This window comes from Mastigoproctus giganteus, chromosome 14 (genome assembly GCF_048544385.1).
Source record: "Mastigoproctus giganteus isolate SK-2022 chromosome 14, ASM4854438v1, whole genome shotgun sequence".
NCBI lineage: Eukaryota > Metazoa > Arthropoda > Arachnida > Uropygi > Thelyphonidae > Mastigoproctus > Mastigoproctus giganteus.
The window spans coordinates 47,392,796-47,412,288 of NC_143588.1; the positions used below are offsets into that span (position 1 = coordinate 47,392,796).

The 19,493-nt window shown below is 37.0% G+C and overlaps 1 long non-coding RNA gene across 1 annotated transcript in view; it reads right to left on the reverse strand.

The window, feature by feature from the left end:
• LOC150075110 (uncharacterized) overlaps positions 1-19,493 on the reverse strand; it is an 84,886-nt gene that overhangs the window by 20,293 nt on the left and 45,100 nt on the right. The window contains exon 2 of the long non-coding RNA XR_016547900.1: positions 15,294-15,346. This is a non-coding gene — a long non-coding RNA (uncharacterized LOC150075110). The remainder of the gene's footprint in view (positions 1-15,293; positions 15,347-19,493) is intronic.

A 19,493-nucleotide genomic window follows, 5' to 3' on the forward strand; every position in this document is an offset into this window, starting at 1 on the left:
CCATGCCTCCTTCAACAACTGCTGTTGTGGTGCTTGTGGAAGTCCAAGTTGAAAATTACCCTTATCCACAATTCCGTTATCTCTTAAAGACATCAAAATCGGTGCTCAATTTTGAGCACCGATTTTGATGAAACCAAACATTTAATAATTCATTGCATCTTGAGGTTAAGATAGTTAATGTTAGTTTCTTTTATAGGTGGATCGCGCTTCCAGTTTTGAATTTGGAAGAGAGAAAAATCGCAGCTCGCTACGAGGGATCCGTTATAAGAGCTCAAAGGTGGTGGAAGGCTGAACTTGAATGCACGATTGCAAAAGAACAGGAAGGCCATCAACTTGACTGACGCCAGACAACATTGGGACAGTGACTGAGGTATTCTCAAGGTGTCCACAGAAATCACTGAAAGTGGACTGCGTATCATGCAGTTGCGATCATCCTCAGGAAAGAACTGTCTTTCAAACTACGGAAACCACATTGGGTTCAGCAATTGTTTCCTGATGACTGAGATAGAAGGATGGAAGAAGAAATTATGTTTGGGTGGAAAGAAGAGTTGCCAGAGCCGTTTGTTAACATTGCAGTGAAGAGACTGTGTTGGATATGTGTTGAAAAGGCTGGGCGTAATCCAAAGGTAAGTCTGGTATAGCATCATGTCATCCACCGTCGTTGGACCTTTCATTCTGCAAGACAAAATGAATGCCAAAAAACACCCTTGAAACGTTGCAATGTGTGGCCAGTTATTTTAGAGTGGGACAACATTGAATCTTTTAATTATATGTGGGATGGAACACCCCTAATTTTGCAAATGATGCTGCATATGGCTGAATAATTATTTCCCAGGTAGATGGAATGGCAGACAGTGTCCTTGAATGCGCACCTCAGATCTGACACCTTGCGATTTTTTGTATGGAGGTGGACAAAAGCTGATGTTTACTGTAAAATTACCATGGAAGAACTGGATGTAACAATCACCAATGTGCTTAGAGACATTGCAATGACCACAGAAAGATGTTCAGTTTTCAGCGAATAGATTTTAATGGAATTTAACTCAACATTAAAACATAAGAAAAAAGATCACGTAAAATTTTCTCTTACCAACCATGAATCGAATTGGAATTGTTATAGAAGATTAAAGTTTCTAAATAAAGAGTATTTTTAGCATATCTTGCAGTGTTTAAAGACAGTATCTTATTTGGAAATTGATTAAATAATGAGCACTTAAACCTACGTGGAGTGTAATCTGCCTTTAATTTCATCAACCTCACATACCAAATTGGGGCTGATGAAAGGTTGGTATATATATGTGAGTTGGTTGGTATGTGAGGTTGGTATGTATCGTAAGGACGCATTACAGGTGTTACTTCTGTAATTCTTTAACAAATTAAAAGTAGATTACATTCCATACAGGATTCCAGATCGAATTCTTGTAGTCCATTAGGTTATGTCACTGAGTACAGGTTGAATAAAATGTAGATGATCAGAAATAACCTTAAGATTCTATACTAGTATTTCACTGACGGTGGGACATGTTCGCTAGATAAATAACACAATCTCAAAGGTAATAAAGGAATTATCGGAGGGATTTTAAGACCTTAATATGATTATAATTTGAGTGATTTGATTATCCACCTTCTAGAAAATTGTCTAGTTTTGAGAATTGAGAAAAGTCACTTCTTAAAGTAATCAAAGAATTGTTGAAGATTCTCATAAACAGGAGAATGTGGACTGGAGAATATTCTGACATCTCCTTAATAATTATTTCAAATTTCATGGATTTTCGCCAGTGTCCCCAACTAGTACAGCATCATCGCTGTCTTATATCCACGAAATTCCAACTGCATAAAAATCTCTTATTTATAAGAGGGATACAATTCAATTTACACTTGCACTGGATACGTATTTCGGCATATATGTGAAAAAGACCCGAAAAACTTTGTCGTCTGCTAATATACAGTGGTGCTCAAAAAAATTGCATCACTTGCAAAAATCATTGAATGTTTTGTAATAGAATTAGGGTATTGCATCATCCATCTCTAGAAAGCTCTTTTAGATAATGTCACGTGCCATACATGACTGTATTACTCTAGCGGCAGTATAAATACAGTGGATATGCCACTAGCCTAACATTCTGTGCTATTGCAATGGCTGTTTTCACAACTAATACCACGTAGGAAAAGTGTTGCTTCTGCGTTGAATGAAGAGGGACCATTCTACGCCTGAAATAGCTAAAAGTATTCACTAATCAGTCAACGTTTATTACGAAAATTATCAGAAACTGGCAGTCTAAACAGAAAGAAACGAATATCTTCTACTGAGAAAGACAGATTTCTGGTCCGAAACAGAAGATCCTCATCGACAGGTTTCAAAACAGCATGGGAGGAGGATAAAGGAGTAACAGCAAGTGCTGCTACAGTATTTAGACGCGTTTTCTCATTGGGATTAGTAGCACGTCGCCCAAGACAAAAAAAAAAAAAAACCACATTTGACGAAAAAAATGAAAGCCCAGTATCTAAAGTTTAGGCAAAAGAACATGCTAGTTGGTCTGAGAATCAATGGAAATGTGTTATTTTCTTTGATGAATCAAAATTCGACTTGAATGGGTTGGACAACCAGCGTACTGTTAGACGAAGAAGAGTAGAAGAATTTCTGACTGTATAGTCTCCAAATTCTGCATCTCAAATGATATAGCGCTGTATTTCATTTAAAGGAGTTGATCGTCTTGAATTTGTAAAGGGTACAGTGAATGCTGAGGTATACAAGGAGCTTCTTGAGACAAAATTACTTCCCACAGAGCTCATTATGGAGAATATTGCCAATTTCATATTTCAGGATGACTCGATCTATGTTGTAGAGCCTAAACCATAAGTACTGTTTCGTAAAATTAGCAAAAGTTTTAAATTTATGAAACGTCGCACTCTTGCTTAAATAAATGTAATTTATTTCGCTGTCTTTACTGTCCACAGGTCCAAAAATGGTTGAAGGATAAATCAAATTGCACAATAACATGGCCTGGGAGCAGTCCAGACATTTTAAATTAAGAACTGTTGGTACAAAATGTGTGTTGTAGTAATGCAAAGGAAACCAAAACACTTAGAGAGCTGGCTGCAGGAGACCTTTTAGGAATACATTCAGAACCTTATCCAGTCGATGTTCCGACGATGTGCAATGGTCATCAAAGCAAGGGGTGGGCCAACGAAACATTGTGCATTTTGTTTTTGGTTATAGATGAAAATATTTTGAGCACCACTGTATTTCTGACAGTTATTAGTGATGTTTTTACCCATTAATACAATTAAAGCTTTGGGACATTCCATTTGTATTCAATACACAGTAAATGAATGCTAAGTCAACACAGAAAAATGCTCAATACTGCTTGAATAACTTTATTGAAATTGTTACAAAAGGTACATGGAATAAAAAAAAATTCATACAATATTTTAGTACTCAGAAATTGTTTTCATTATTACAGAAAAAGTTTGAAAATAATTAGTATTTTTGAATGATTTGTTTTATAATATAGGACAGCGATATAGGGTCAAAAAAATCCGCAAGATAGAAAGTACAAGAACACTTCCATTTAGCGATGATGTGAGCTCGAACCATGGTCAGTTCAAACCCTGGTACTGCCATACATTTACATTGACTACTCAGCTGTTCCCTTGCAATCTTTGAACGCTGGAGTCCCAACTTATATTTCATACAGGAGTTCAAAACGGGTCTTGTTTTAAAACTCGTTTGATAATCTTCAAATATAACATTTATTATTAAAAATACTTTGGAAATCATAGAAATTATCGTGTGACCTTGAATTACTTAAAACATTTGATTTTTAAAATTATAAAACTAAGTGGTAAGCGCTGGTTGATCCATCTATACGCAAATTCGAAGATTTGGAGAAAGTTCTTGAATTATACGATTTTAAATCAGATAAGCTAAAATTTGCTGGAAAATTTAACCTAGAGTTTAAATCCTTATCAACTCGACTTGTGGATTTAAGCTTTCACCGAATATATTTTATTGTAGTTTGGTAAAACGACAGAAACAGATTGCCTGCTCGTATTTTGATTATATACTTTTATTTAAATTTCCAATGAATAACTTTGTATATAACTATAAAATGATAGGATTATTTATAATTAAAACTTTATAAAGGTAGCTCCAACTTCAAACACAGTTTGAAGTTGGAGCTACCTTTGAAAATTGCATGTAATAGTCGATTTTCTGTTTTCGGGATGAAAACCTCGACGATAACCTAATTTCAATCGTTTTCATTCTTCAGGAGGATTATAGAGATGCGAATCCTATAAAATGTGGTGATATTCTTGAAGTCTAAGTTGTAAAATGCTGTGGCCTTCAAGAGATACGAATAGAAGGTGTATTTATGTTTGATTAAATTGCAGAAAAAACTGCATTCTTAAAATGTACAAAAATTTCGACAAATGCACGTTCTTATCAAGTTTCTAATTGTAAGGTCAACTGTAACCAACTGTAAGGTCTTTATGTGATGTCCTTGCATGATTTTAATAAATAAATACACTAAAATATCAAGGAAACATTCTCTAGCTAGGAACGAATGCTTCGATGAACATGCATAAAAACTACTTTGTTTTGAAAGAAAATTATGGGCATTTTCCGTAATGTGGCAGAATTATTTCTACTAGATGGTTGGTTGGGTTTTATTGGCGCATTAGCAACTAAGGCTATAATGCGCCAATGTCTACTAGACAAAGGTTTACATCTACTGAAAACTAGTTTTTTATTCGGTTGGTTTGCTTGCATAAAACGAGAAAATTGATTATTCAGTAATTTACAAACAGTTTACTGTTGTCTCAAGGACTTAATTTCAATGCCAAATTCGATGGAATCTAATCAAACATAAAGGTAAACTTTTTGAGATTCTTTAGGAACATTTTAGAGACTTTCTAATTGCATTAGAAAGTTACAAATTAGTTGGTTAAAAAGAGACTTTAACCATACATGGTTTAACTATTTTCAATGTCTTTAAAGAAGCAAGGATACAAGCCTTTTGTGGCTTCAGTTGTCCCAAAATGTCTATACAACTTAGGATAGATTGTAGATATTTGGATCACCTCCTGTAGCTGATAAAGAACAATGTAATAGATCTCAATTCATAATCAACTGGGTTCAGAACCCAGTTGATTATGAAAACCTAACTGGAAGGTGGTGAAGCATTAGTAAATTTCATAAACTACAAATTACATTCTGATCATGTTACTTTTTTTAAAAAAATGCTGCGAATGTCCTTGATCCCAATATCCTTCCTGTTATTTAGATTAATTGGAAAAATATAAGAAACGAGCCAATATGGAGAATTGAAACTTTGTTTGTACTTTTGCGAATAAAGGAGTCCTCTCCACATTCGCGTTTTACGTTTCCAGCTCTGTTTATTAATCCCCAACAGCTTTAGTCTCAGTACTTAAAGAATTACAGATCCTTAAAGCATAGAAAGTACTTTTCGGTTTTAGTATTCACTTACCTTGATGAGAGATTGTTCTTCAGAAGTTATAATATTTAAGAAAATAACTACGAATCTGCAAATGGGTATTCCTACAACACCCACGACTAACATTAGGCCACGTGGTTGACTACATCAGCATTCTCTGGCCAGAAAATTTTAAAAAAATACTTAACTTCATCAAAACATCCCACTGATCCGATATTCACTCTTACCAATACACCTTCCACTAGAAGTACCCTCTTAAATTTCGTACCTTAAATAATAATATAAATATAATATTAAGAGAGACAAAACAGCACAGAAATAGAAGACAGAGACAAAAAAATGGAAGACGTAGAAGAATGGAAGACAGAGACAAAACAGCACAGAAATAGAAACTATAGGAAATTTTGGAATTGGTGGAATTGGACTTGTGCAATTTACAGATTCTCGTGGAATGTCAGTAATGAACATTTGTTTCAAGAAAAGGATGAACAGAAAGTGGACATGAAAGAATCCAAATGGATTAACAACTAATGAAGTCGACTTTATCCTCACTAACAGAAGATATATCATGAATGATGTTACTGTCCTGAACAAGGTAAATGTTGGAAGTGATCACAGAATGGTAAGATGCATACTTGATATCGATGTAAGAAGAGAAAGGAAAAACTGACTAGAAAATAATACAAAAGGTCTTTGAGATAACAGAAGAAGAGAAAAAGTAGTATGAAAAAGTAAGTTTGAGCTTCTTCAGATCTTTCAGGACCGAAATATCGACGGGGAAGACTGTAGATAAAAAGAAATCCAAAGAAGAAAAAATTAGTCAAGAAACACTTGTCATGATGAACGAAGGCGACAAATGAAGAGCAAGATAAACACCGACTAGGAGAAAATTGAGTATACTGAGTTATGCAAAGCCATTAGAAACAGACTCAGAGAGGACATAAGAAGATTTAACACAAGAAAAGTAGAACAAGCATTAAGGAAAAACAAAGGGCTTAAATCAGCAGCCATAAGCAGTAATACAGAAACACAAATGATACTGAAACTGAAGAATAGCGATGGTGTACTTATAAACAGCAGAGAAGGCATAATTCAAAAAGCAGAAGACTACTATAAGAGTTATATAAGGAGCGAGGGAATGATGCCAGCAGTTCGGAAGATGAAGTGGGGAAATTAGTAACACATAAGACATACCCGATATTCTTCCTGATGAGGTAGAACATGCATTGAAGAAAATGAAGAATCAGAAAGCCCCGGGGGAAGATGAAGTTACTGTAGAGTTGTTAAAATTGGGAGGAAGAGACATAACACAAAAACTGGCAAGGCTCTTCACAAAGTGCATTAGAAAAGGTGTGATGCCTAAGCAGTGGAATAATGCAATCATAGTTTTGCTGCATAAGAAAGGAGATAAATCAGAAATTATAGACCAATTAGCCTGTTATCCCACATGTACAAGTTGTTCAAAAGGGTTATTTCTAACAGATTAGAAAGAATACTTGATGAGAATCAACCGAAAGAGCAAGCTGGCTTTAGGACAGGATTCTCAACTATGGATCACCTTCACGTAATATCACAGCTAATGGAGAAAGCAAATGAATATAAAACACCATTATGCCTGGCATTTGTGGATTATGAAAAGGCATTTGACTCCATACAGCATAAGGCAATGTTTCGGGCACTGGAAAGACAAGGCATAGATACCCCATATATTATGATTTTGAAGAAAATATGAGAGTGCTACATCCTTTATTAGACTAGACAAAGACAGCAGAAAATTTAAAATCGAGAAAGGAGTTCGACAAGGAGACACAATATCTCCGAAGCTGCCCTTGAGGAAGCTTTCAGAAGATTAGACTGGTCGCAGAAAGGAGTCAATGTGAACGGAGAGTACCTAAACCATTTACGATTTGCAGATGACATTGTGGTCATAAGCCACGATCCCAAAGAATTAGAGGAAAATCTTAACCAGTTATGCACAGTTAGTAAGGATTTTGGACTAAAGATGAATATGGCTAAAACAAAAGTAATGATGAACAAGTATGCCACAGAAAGGGAAATAATGATTGAAGGAGCAGTAATTGAAAAGGTGGAGTCATATACTTATCTGGGACAAGTTATTAGCTGTAATAATGATAAATGGCTGGAAGTCAAGAGAAGAATAAATTTGGGATGGATAGCATTCAGGAAATATAGTCACATACTGAAGAGCAATATCCCAGTTTGTCTGAAACGTAAAATAATGAACCAATGTATACTCCCCACCATGACTTATGGAAGTGAAACTTGGGCACTCACCAAAAGAATGGAAGAGAAGATGAGAACTACACAGCGAAGAATGGAACGAATCATATTGGGAATCAGACTGTTAGATAAGAAAAGAAACACATGGATTAGGCAGCAAACTCAAGTAAAGGACATTCATAAAAATTAAAGAACTAAAATGGTCTTGGGCAGGACACATAGCTCGAAGACATGATGACAGATGGACTAAGAAAATAACAGAATGGTACCCAAGATGAGCTAAAAGAAAACATGGAAGACAACAATGGAGATGGAGAGATGAAATTCAAGAGTTCGTGGGTAGTAAATAGATGGCTATTGCACAAAACAGAAGGAACTGGAGACTCCATCTTGCAATGTTGTTGCTGGAGACTCCATCTTGCAATGGATCGAAAACGGCTGATGTTGATAATGATGAAACTTAAACTAAACTAAGCTGTTAGAGAACAAAGTAATCTAACACAACATATCCCCAAATCATTATGAGGGATTTAGAGCAACAACAGGTTTGGTCAAAAATGCAAGTCACTGTCCAAGATGCTGTTTAAACGCGGAAATAATTCTGGAGTGATCCCTCAGTTTCCAGTAGTAATGATTTCATGATTATGATTCATAAAAATAAAGCCGAATTTCTTTTGAAACTCAATGTAGTGGAGTCGTATCTCTTTGGAAAACAGACTTGATAGAATTCCGTAGGAATATAATCTTCTTGATGTCAGATATACTTTTATTTATTGATAAACATAGGACTTAAAAAGGCCTTAATGATTGTACGATTCAATGTAGAAGAAATAATAAAGATGCTAAAAATTTATTATTGGTATATAATTTGACATCGAAGCAATGGAAGACAGAAGCCTTTACTTGGAGTTAGGATAAAAACTAATTCTATTAATTAATTAATATTATTTTAACCTTAAAATGGGCTCAAACCACTCTGGATAATTTGATATTCTATTATAGATTGAGCAACAATATCATTATAAGATTAAAGTGTCTTTTTATAAAGATCCGACCCAATCTTATAAGAACAGTCAAGAGAAGCAATTTCACTTTAATTTTGCCTCTGGTATTCTTGAAATATTTACTCCATGGCGAGATAAGTGTTCTTATCTGTTCCTCCCAGTTAAAAATGAAAGGCATGTCTCTTTCAAGATATTGAAGTGTTGTTCTGATGGATATTTCGATTATCAATAATTCTCTCGCTCTAAGAGGAGAGTTTGGGGGAAAAAATACTCGCCGACTAAGTGTGACCAAACCAAACACCTCATTTATCGGAAACCCTCCCATTCCCAGAGATTAGCGAGTTTAATGGTTTTCAGTTAAAATTCCGTTTGGCTTTGTGAAGTCCAACTCAATTTAAATTATTGAACACGATCCTAAAATTCCTGAATGTCGGTTATGTGACAAAATCATTTGGTTTTGTTATTTCTCTCTTTAACAAGATAAAGGTGTGTTTGCAAACAGGTTTTCTTAAGGCAAGGATTCTTTTTTTCAAATGAGGTTATTCGAAGTTAAGAATAAAGGAGAAAAATCCAATATTAAAAGGGAATTCTGTATCTCCTGAAGAGGCCAATTTATATATATTATTTTATTTATTGCATATGCTTTAACTTCTTATAACATAGGAGAGAAAGACAGAGAGAGAGAGAGAGAGAGATGTAAAAACATGCAGGAAAAGGTAGGTAATGATAGAGAGAAAGATTGAACAATATAGAGACAAATGTAAAGAAGAGTAAAATATTGAACGAGTGAGAAATAAAAGTAAGAAACATGTACAAACATGAGGATGGATCCAGAGAGAAAACTGAGAGTTGCAAATGATGAAAAAAAGAAAGCTTATATAGCATCATCAAAAATAAATGAGTAATACTTCCCATAGCACCTGCCCACCCCCCTCTAGCTTTGTCTAATTCTTCCTTGGATTTATTCAAACTACCCACTTGCACACATGGAGCTTATTCCATCAATCAACTACCCACTGGCTGAAGACAAACTTCCGCGCATCTGCGTTGAAACCATCCTTTCTTAATTTGAATTTATGTCCCCTCGTGTGTACAGTCTGAGCAACAGGAAGGAGTCCATCGCATTGAGCTAAAAACATTTAAAAATAAGAAGAGAAAATGCAGATTTTGTTGGATTTCAGGCGCATCTGCGACTAACACCATATTGTGCCTAAATTGTGTGCTCTCTGGTTCGATTTGCCTATTTTCTGGCCCAGAAACCCGAATTTCTGGTAGAAAAAACCATGCAGCTCTCATCTGAGACCGACTGTCTTATCAACGTTGTGAAAAAAAAACACATTGACGGGATTCGAACTCGATTCTTTTCCACCCGGTGTGAGGAGGGCAGCTATTATATGCGTCCTACTACCCGAGAGAGAAGAGAGGTGAGAGAGAGAGGTGAGAGAGAGAGGTGAAAGAGAGAGGTAGAAGAGAGAACGAGAGAGAGAAAAAAGATGGATAAAGGGAACGACGCGGAGAGACGAGAGAAAGATGGAGAACGAGAGAGAGAGAGAGAGAGAAGGATGCAGAGATGGAAAAGAGAATGATGCATAGAGAAGGAGAGAGAGAAAGAGAAAAAAATGGAAAAAGGAAGCTATGCAGAGGGAAGAGAGAAAGAGAAAGACAGATGGACAGAGAACGAGAAATAAAGATGGATAAAGGAAACGACGCTGAGAGAAGAGAAAAAGATGGAGAGAGAGAAGGGAGAACGAGAGATGGAAGAGAGAAGGGAAAACGAGAGAGAGAGATGGAAGAGAGATGGAAGATAGAAGGATGCAGAGAGAAGAGAGAGAGAGAAGGAGAAAGAAAGATAAAAATATGGAGAAAGGAAACGATGCAGAGGGAAGAGAGAAAGACAGATGGACAGAGAACGAGAAATAAAGATGGATAAAGGAAACGACGCTGAGAGAAGAGAGAAAGATGGAGAGAGAGAGAGAAGGGAGAACGAGAGATGGAAGAGAGAAGGGAAAACGAGAGAGAGAGATGGAAGAGAGAAGGATGCAGAGAGAGAGAGATGGAAGATAGAAGGAGGCAGAGAGAAGAGAGAGAAGGAGAAAGAAAGATAAAAATATGGAGAAAGGAAACGATACAGAGGGAAGAGAGAAAGATAGAAAGATGTGAGATGGAGAGAATGAGAGAAAGAGAAAAAAGGATGGATAGAGGGAACTATGCAAAGAGAATAGAGAAAGATGGAGAGCGAGAGAGAGAGAGAGGTAAAAAGATGGAGAACGAGAAAGAGAGCGAGAGAGAACAGAAAGAACTAGGGAGAAAGAGATAAAAAGATGAAGAAAGGGAACGGTGCAGAGAGAAAGACAAAGAACGATACAGAGAGAGAGAGAGAACGAGAGATGGAGAGAGGAAAAGGAGGAGAGACAGAGAGAACGAGAGATGAAGAGAGGAAAGGGAGAAGGACAGATCGAGGGAGGAGGTTAAAGACGGCGAAAGAGAAAACAGAAAGAGGAGGCAGTGGCGCCCATCGCTAGGTGATGTCGTAGCACATCTTGGTGTCGAGAGAGGGAGAGAGAGAGAGAGAGAGAGAGAGAGAGAGAGAGAGAGAGAGAGACACGTGAGTGGTCAACAGAGCAGCGAACCACCACGAAATGATGACATTTAAAGGTGCAGTCACGTACTGGAGGCGGGCTGTCCTGCACGAACGTGTTCCGTGCAGTGTCATCGATGTTTGTCTTCGTCCAACTTGCGCGTTTGTGCTCGAGTTAAAGCATTCCGTCAGAGACATTTCGGCGCTGTTTACTTTGCATTTGCTCGGGAGTCACACTTACAGGGCCGGCTCCTGGCTGCGCACCCATGCCGCTCGCATTCTAAGTAATCTCTTCTTTGCCGCTCATATAACGCCGATTAATAGCGGGCTTATTTCCATTAGGCCCCGTATTAAAAGTTTCCACACATTCCGCCCGGCTGCCGACGCAATACGCAATCATTTATTCACGAGGAACACGGACTGGGCCCGCTCTTATTTACGCTCCTTTCGAAGGATAAACAAAACACGCACAAACACAAGCGGCCGAACGTGACGCTGTTTGCGTCACGTTCCGACGCAAAATACCCCTGTAGGCGTACTCGCGATTATTTGTTTGTTCGCCCACACAACCCCCAAAACCCCTTTTTGCAAAGAACGCACCCCCTTCCCTTCAAATTGCTGACGATACAAGAAAGACGTGATTCAAACGATATCACTGTGAATCGAACTGTTAAATGAGATGTGGAACTGCGAACTTAGTTCCACTATATATAAATGCAGCATTGTAATTAGGTTTTTTTCTTTTCTTTTTGTAGAACTGACTCAAAATCCCAAGAAGTCTTTTCAAGTAACCCCCCCCCCGTCTACCTAAAGACAAACATCTTACGTGGACGCCGCATTTTCTTTGATGCACTCGCGTAACTTTATCGTTCCAAGAAATAATAAAATAATTATTTGAATCACTTTTTTTTACTTTTACATCAACAGAGGGGGCGCTCCTGTCGTATTCAGTTTGCTTGGAAATCCTTCGGCCGAATAATTGGAATGTGGAATTGCGTACTGCACACCCCCGCTAAGCAAAAACGCTTCGTTATATTAACGAGGAAGTGGGTGGGGGTGCGCAATATTTTTGCTAATAACCTCACAGCGTCCTGGCATAACAAAAGAACGGAACTTCTGTGCATCCGTTGCTAGCACCTTTGTGCTTGCTCGAGAGGAAAGAGTTAACGGAAATCTTTCATTTGGTTTCTTCCTTCCTCTTTCAAGGATGTGTGGGGCAAATTAAGAAGAGTAAAAGGTCACGCTCGTGATGACCTACGCAGCAACTTAACAGTAACAGCGGGGGAGAAGAGCAATTGTCCGCGAAAACTTGTTTGTAAATTTAAATCGCGCAGTAACTGTCTGACACACGTCTACACTGCCTTCTCAAAAGTTATAGAAGCACCACACGTAGTCGTTTGGTTGTACTCCTTAGTATAAGCAGACGACTTAAAAGCCTATTGTTGCGTCATCTACACTCCAAGATCCAATGCTTGCGTCATATATATCGTTTAGAAACTGTGTGACACGTCTACACTGCCTTCTCAAAGGTTATGGAACCCTACATGTAGTTGTTTAGTTGTATACCGTCCTAGTATAAGCAGACGACTCTAAAAGCCTATTGTTGCGTCATCTACACTCCACGATTCACTGCCTGCGTCATATATATAAAGAAAATTGCAGCTCCTGCAGGATGGAAGCCTCCTCAACAATTCATGTTGAGAGAAAAGGACCATAATCTGTGCCACGTGGTCCAGTGCGGGTTGGCAATCAATTGTATGTAGTAGTCAGGCTTGAGCCCAGGTCTACTCAAAGAACGTGCGCTTCAGCACTCCCGTTCCTGACCACTGGGCTATTGTGCAGTAACTGTGTGATACGCCTACAGTGCCTTCTCGAAAGTTATGGAAACACCACATACAGTTTGGTTGTACACCGTCCTAGTATAAGCAGACGACTCAAAGCCTATTGTCATCTACACTCCAAGGTCTACTGCCTGCGTCATATATACTTTGTAGTAACTGTGTGGAACGTCTACACTGCCTTCTCAAAAGTTATGGAAACACCACATTTAGTCGTTTGGTTGTACACCATTGTAGTATAAGCAGACGACTCTAAAAGCCTATTGTTGCGTTATCTACACTCCAAGGTCCACTGCCTGCTTTATATATATTAGAAAGAAAAGTTATACTGACTTCGATCTTTCCATTTAGTTCTTTAACTCGTTTAATTCTTAAATCCTACGGATCTTAAAACGTTCAGAGTCTTCTGCATATTTTGCGTATGAAAAAATGTTTTTTTTGGGGAATAAAATTACTTTAATCTGAGTTACAAATATCCAGCCGAACTACAGCGTGTCCTTCTTCGAGATTATCTCTTCAACAATGAAATATTTAAACTTTTATTTCTAAACGAATCATAGCGTTTGGAAATTCAAAATTTCCCTCTCACATAGGTTGGCCACACACTTCCGCCTAACTTCAGCATCTTGTTTAATCCATAGCAACCGGTGCGTGTCCACCCCGTGGAATGACTCCCGTGTGAGAGTGCTCTTTCAACTTTGTATTCACAACACAAACTTGCATCAGGCGTTCTTTTTTTTTCCCTTTCCGGTCATCGTTGGTGTGATGGACAATAAAGGAGGAGCTCTTGGCCGAAATAGGCTTTACTGACATCACGCTCTTGGGGGAATAGGTATAACAGGGGTTGTATACATGGACACGTCGCCATTTTAACGTGAATCAGTGAAATAACCTGATCTGAAGGTCTAGTGAAAGATGTACTAACAGTATCTGAATCTAAGCGGGAGAGTTCTAAAATAACTTAGAATTATTTTAATATTTATGAAAAGAACGATGTCGTGCAAAAGCCAGTAGCCGGTCCTTTAAGAACATGGTAAGTCAGTCGAATGTCCACTCACAGTTGGTATTATATTCCCTAAAATCTAGATTTTAATATCTTTTGACCATTAGCTGGATGAAAAACCACAGTTTCTCGTCCGAGATTAGCTCAGCCATGGTGTGGGATATTTCATTAAGAGTTCCTGCCATGCAGACAACGGGAAGAGGAACCTTTATCCGGGAGGCGACAGTGTGGGCTCCCCCTCTAGGCTCGACAGAATCGAGCCTAAGAGGCTTTCCACCCGTCTGTAGACCTCATCTCCTTAACAGTACGGTTCCCTTACCATCTCTACCTACTTACAACACTGAAGATTGACTTGGGTATCTGTGACTTGAAATGTATGCAGTTATTCTATTTATAGCTCTTTCTTTTCTCACAAAAAGATATTTCAATATCTTTTTGTCTAAAAAGATATTGAACCACGCCTCGTATTAAGATGTACTCTAAAATGGATTCATCTGGCCAACAGAAATTGGTAGTTAAAGACATCGGAAGTTATTTCAAAATCCTCATTACTGTGGCTGGAAATATTGCAGGAACGATTGAGATAAAGAATCTTCCAAAGAAAATGCTTCTGACATAATTCTTCCAATGAGATAGTACACACAAGGCGATCTTTTGATCTTATAACAGTCCATAAATTTAGTGAGGACCAAGAAATATGCATATTTGCTTCTCAGATATAGCCAATTAATAACAATATTTCTCCTCATTCAGTTGATTAAATTTGTCCCTTTTCCCTCAAGTTCCAAGTCCTAAAATGGATTCATGTTTTAAGATAACTTTGGGATGTCATACATTTTGAAAGGACAGCCCCTAAATAGAAATATATTGGCTGCCTCGATTATTTGGAAAACGGGTCCAATTCGATTCTGTTCGCTGGATTTTCGGTTTAAGTTGGCTTAACTGACCTCAAGGAGAAGAGGGGGATTTCCTACTGGTTTATATCATGATTTTTAGGGGACGAAGAAAAGTAGGAGATTGTCTATGAAATAAACTTTTCTTATTCGAAAGTAACTGACGTTAAACCTTTAAGTATTTATTCTTAGGGCTGCAACTTCGAGACATACAGCAAGTTTAAACACAATGAGACACGGACAGAACATTGGCAAACACTAAAAAAGAAATAATTACCTGGAAAACAACGTTTATTCACTGGTGGATCAATCCAAGAAGGTAAGTTGAACCTGAAAGATATTAAAGTGACCAACAAGACAAAATTAATCTGCAATACGTTTTAATTCATTAATTATCCAACTTATTAATTGTATTATAAATTCATATAAATATAAGATTAAAAAAGATTCTTAGGTTTAAAAAGGTACTGTTTGATTTTGTCTGTCCATTTCGAAATTTCTTCTTACCTGCTTAAGTTCAGTTAAGTCCATTTCTTTCACTTTGATCCCTAGTTCAACTATCTGCATTTCAATTACTTCTAAAATGCTTATATTTTGCTTTCTAATGTGCTGTGAATATAAGAAATTGAATTGGTTTAAATCTGTGCACACAGCCAGCCCGAAAAACAAATAGAGGGAAAGAAACGGATTGAAATCCCCTGAAATTTTCAACCCAGTTAGGGATTGGATTCAAACCTTGGTCGACATTTGGAAACGAGTTCGAAACCACTCGTCTTCTAGTCAGCAGTGAGTATTTGCAATACTCACTGCTGTTATTTAGTTGTTAGAAAGTCCATGCACAGCTTAGAGCTGTTCTTTAATTCATTGTCTTATACTGTAAAATTTCTTCCACGAAGTCGAAGTCCAGAAGATATTGCGTTATATCCAAGAATGTTTTATAGCCTTCTTTTCTTAACATTCCTTCAATTCCGACGACGTCACCCACTCCAGAAAAACAGAAGCAACCCCAGATCATGATGGAACCACCACTTAGTGAACGCTACACAATGTGGCACCATTTTTAATTCAGTTGATCGTCCCAAGGACTCTGCACTTGAATCCAAAAATTTAAAATTTCAATTCATCCGTCCACAGTAAGTTTTTTCACTCTGCAATTGTCCAATGCTGATGACACGTAGTCCAAGCCAACAGTTTCTTTCAATTTTCCGGTTTTAATAAGAGTTGTAGAACCGCTACACGACCATGAAGTCCTGCTTGTTTAAAACGAAGTAAGTTTTGCAGTGGGTTTAGACACGGGAGCTTCTCTGGTATTGAACTCGGTCGGATTTCGGGTGCAGTAAGTCATCCATTGCTTTTAGAAATCAGTATTATGGTCTTATCTTGTGCTTCCGTTTCTACGCGTGCTGTAACGCACAAATCCTTAGATGATCACACATAATTTACACCAAACAGTCTTTCTGAATGACAGTTGTTTGATTTTTTAAGTTACAATTCTTACGTCTCAATTTATGTTATTGAAAATCTCTAGAATCGTCAACAATCTTCCATAATGTTGAAAGAATACTCCTACTTTCTAGAATATTCTAAAATGATCTGCAACGCTCAAGAGTCTTCTACAATATTCTACAACGCTCAGGAGTCTTCTACAATATTATACAATAGACTCCTGAACAAGTCTTCTAGAAGACTTGTTCAGGAGTATTGTAGAATATTGTGCAACGTTCAGGAGTCTTCTACAATATTATACAATAGACTCCTGAACAAGTCTTCTAGAAGGCTTGTTCAGGAGTCTATTGTAGAATATTGTGCAACGTTCAGGAGTCTTCTACAATATTCTACAACGCTCAGGAGTCTATTGTAGAATATTGTGCAACGTTCAGGAGTCTTCTACAATATTATACAACGCTCAGGAGTCTTGTAAATATTATGCAACGTTCAGGAGTCTTCTATAATATACTCCTGAACAAGTCTTCTAGAAAACTTGTTCAGGAGTCTATTTTAGAATATTGTGCAACGTTCAGGAGTCTTCTTCGCCTTTCTGGATTATTCCAGAAATTCTAAATTTTTTTTCAGGTGTTTTTTTTTATTTTTATGCATAATAGAAAATACTTTGATAAAAATTGGTGAACAAATTGGTCCTATTTTAATAAAAACTTTGAAAATTAAGAAAAATGAAACGTGATTCCAAACTTTTAGGGAGTGGAGTATATATTTGGAAACCTCATAATTGATTGGAAGGATTTGAAGTGTTTTTCAATCTCTTAAATATAATTTCTGAATGCGCTACTTTTCCTGAAAAACATTAATCCTACAAGGATAACCAGACCGCGTGCCATCCAAAGAAATCTCCATAAAATTTAAAGAACATAAATCCTTAGATGATCACAGCGATCATCCATCTACAAAATTTCCTTCTGCAAGACTAAGCACGAAAAGAAAGAAATTCTGCGAGATTTTAAATTCAAAATTATGGTACGATTAAGAAATCGTGATTCATGTCCACACCCTTCAGAACTCGGGAAAATATCAGAGTTTAATGTTAGAAGGAAGCCATTTATTTAGCACGTCTAAGAGGGGTGGAACTCAGGAGCATTTGCGGGCGAAGTCATTAGAAAATAGTCCATTAATTCACGGGGATTGATACTAAATATTTATCTAATAAAGATATTACTAGTGGAGCAATAATATAGTGATACCCACAAATACACGCGGATTCATAACATTGGAAGAAGACCAATCCAGGAGCATTAACGCATAGAAATAATATATATGCGCATTAGCAAGTTTAATTGCAGATATATCATTAATAGACTGATTAAGTTTTCGACATATATCTGAAATATAATCTCTGAACGAAGATACTTACTGCTCAACTCCAAACTAAGACGCTTTTCAAAATACTTTTTAAAGATGGGTGGCAAAGTCTTTTGTAGTTCATTCTACTGCACAATCACGGCTATTTTTAAATATTAGGTTCATCACCTTGCAAAAAAAAGGGAAAGGGAGAAAGAAATGATCTTGTGAGCTCTGATCTTGACTATGCGCTTCTTTCTCAGTGGTCAGACTGTTTCAAGAGATGCAGATGCATAGCGCACATTGATGAAATAAGCTGGTCAAAGGTTATTATTCGCGTTCCGATTTGAATGACGAAGTCCACGGCTCAGCTTGCCGTGATCACGGTGCACGTATCGGATCGTCAGAGCCACGGACAGTTAAGCTTCGCCTTGTCTCGTGTTTCTTTGGTTGTCGAATGCTGGTCTAACAAGAATGAAAGTATTTGATGCGGATGGAGATGAATAATAAAATTTCCCCTTTTTTTGGGGAAGACAGAGGTGGTTGGAGGAAGACTGATTATCTTCGTTTTATGTTTATTGAAATCCTATGAAAACCGGGACCTTAGTTCTCCTCAAAGTTTCACCAATCTTCAGTCTGACGAAGTAATTAAGAATATTTTGGTGCTAAGATATTACCAACTTCAAAATTATGATTGAACAAAAGTATCACATGTATAAACCCATAATATGATTGGTAATTCATTGGTAAATCCATAATATCAAAACATACACGAGGAGAATACATAATACCAGTATGCCTTAAAGTTTCAGAACCAAGGACTGCCTAGAAATCCATGTTCATAATCTCAAGAGATGATGGATAAAAATAAGAAAAACTCTTGATAACAAAGAAAATTCAGAAGTAATTTTGAGACCTACAAAAACAGAAAGAATTTTAAGAAATTTATGATGAATATACCAACGTAAATTTCTTAAAACCATCATGATTTAGGAGCAAGAAGTTTTCAACTCTTTGTTTGATTGCATCATTGATTTTTTGATTGTTTGCATCAATATATGAAGGCCGTGATTATTGCTAATATTTCAACGGTAATTTCAGAGATATAAATGGAAGATTTGGTGATCGAAGAAACCAAAAAGGTCTTCTTGTTTATGCTGGATGAGCTTATTTGGGGTTTGAAAAATACACTTTACGGTTGTAGGCGTGTTTTAATTTCGCGGCTAGCAATCAAATTTAAGTGTTTCTAAATTAAGACATTTGTTCTCGAGTGGGATTGGTCTGTAATTTTATTGGTCAGCCCATCCACTTGCAGATTATCATGGTCTAATAGTCTTTATAAACAAATTCCATAATGAAAATACTTGGGAAAAATTCTTCTCCAAGTATCTTCATTTAGTCAAAGTGGAAATGGATTCTTTTCCATTTTTCCCCTTTTATTTGACATTTCTTTTTCTGGTCGTTGTGGAACTAGAATACCGTTCGTATTCTTTCACTCCAAACCTGTTAAAAAGAGCCACTATAGTTTTCGTTTTTGATTAAAATATCAACACTTTGATAAGGTACACAGTTCCCCATGTACTTTCCAATCTCCAGTTAATGTTTTCCAACCAAATAATAACGCAAAATAAAACGTCTTCCATCTTAATTCAACAGATTTAACAAAAAATGACTGTGTAAACTT